Raw genomic sequence first — 2,011 nt, 5'->3', positions numbered from 1 at the left:
AAGATTACAACTTTATCGAAAATAAACACGAGATCCCGTTTTGGTGCGGTCTCGCTTGCGTGGGTCTTTGGCCTGTGACGGGGATGTTGATATCCGTGGACCACCGGGGCAATCAGATCCGGTCCGGATAAATCGGACAGAGTTTCGTCGATCCGCGTGAGATCTAGAAACTTCTAATCCAGAAATATCGGACAGAACTTCGTCGATCCGCGTGAGATCTAGAAGTTCTAAGCGTATACCTCGGCTAAAGCGAGGTAATAGCTCTTCTTAGTATTAACGCTAAAGGCTAATACTAAGGAAGGATGAGAACGGGTGATGAAGGCTGATTTAGACCTCTCCTCCTCGGTTGAAGTGCTCGATCAGTGTTTGCTGCAGCAGGGCTTCGCCGAGGCTCTCCAAAAATCCAGATCCTTCCAAATGAGGTAAGGGGGTCCTATTTATAGCAAATAACAAAAATAAAAATTACAACTTTTCGAAAATAAACGCAAGATCCGTTCGTCGTCTCTTGCTTGCGTGGGTCTTTAGCCTGTGACGGGGACGTCGATATCCGTGGACTACCTGGCAATCAGATCTGATCCAAAAAAAATCGGGCAGAGCTTCGTCGATCCGCGAGGGGATCTAGAAACTTGAAGCGCCTATCTCGGATAAAGCGAGATATTTGCTCTTCTTAGGATTACCGGTGAAGGGTAATGCTAAGGAACGGATGCGGGTGATGTGGATCTGATGAAGAACTCCCTTGTGTTGAAGTGCTCGACCACTCTTCACTGCAGCAGGGCTTCGCCAATTCTCCAAAAATCCAGATCCCCAAAAAGTGAGGCCTAAGGCTCCTATTTATAGGCAAGAGGGGGTACAGGGCGTCGGGACACCCCTGGGGTGTTTCGACTTTCCCGAGACACCCCGGGTGTCCCAGTTCAGCCTGAGACGCTCCGTTGCGTATGTTTGATTGTTTCCGCCGTAAATTCTTCGTCCGAACTCGGATTTGAGTGATTCCAAGTGCGTTGGAAGCCTGACGAAGAGTTCTACCCGCTCTGATGGTTGGATTATCTGTAGGATGAACGAGATATGGAGGGCGTTGTTCCTTTTGTAAACACCGCAGGGTTCCCGATTAGCCCGTGCCTTCGTAGTTTGTCGATTTGCTTCAATCGTTCATCGACATCAATCGAACTCCTGTGGATCGGATAGTGACGTTCATCGTCGTTCTTTAACGCTGAGCTGTTCGTGGAGACCTATGGGCAATTTTCGATGCCTACAAAATATTCTAGAATCTTTCACAATGACCAGATAAGGTCCTGAACATGGATTCAGAATCAAATAAAACAAGTATAGTATTAATTACTAATCTCAATCTTAGAGTTATCATTTTCCACTAATTATTCTACTATATTATTGTAGTATTGTTTTCCAAACGAATCCAAAGATTCCCAACAGCTAGCTTGTGGCATTGAACCGAGACCAATAATTGCTGAGGTGTGATCTATGAAAGAAAAGACATAAGAGGGTTGAAAAGGGATGGTTGCCATCAAAATCAAATATCTATTTCTTTGCTTGGCTTTTAATCACGTCCCGTATCGCTTCATGGTACCATAAAATCTTTTACAAGCTTTGCTGATGCGAAACAGAAGCATTAGGATTTGTCATTAATCAATGCATGTGTTGTATATAGTAGCTGTCAATTTTGGTTTTGTAAGAAACAGAAAAGTCACAGATGGCCCTTGCGAGTTGCGACGATGCCCTCATTGAATTCTAGGAGCTCTTCTTGACTGGCCATTTATACATGAAATTGGGAACTTCCTCCACCTCATTAGTCCATGTGCATTGAGATTGTTAATTTTATATTATATTCTACTTGGATTTTATATATATATATATATATATATATATATATATACACACACACCAAGGGGATAATAGAAGGTGAAGAATAAGAAAGGATTAAAGAAGGTAAAAGAACTACTACTTACGGATTTGTGAGTGCCGGACAATTTCGCTTATCATGTGATTGGCCTACTTT

This window comes from Asparagus officinalis, chromosome 5 (assembly GCF_001876935.1).
Source record: "Asparagus officinalis chromosome 5, Aspof.V1, whole genome shotgun sequence".
Lineage (NCBI taxonomy): Eukaryota > Viridiplantae > Streptophyta > Magnoliopsida > Asparagales > Asparagaceae > Asparagus > Asparagus officinalis.
The sequence above is the reverse complement of the archived record's forward strand: the minus strand, read 5'-3'. Positions refer to the sequence as shown.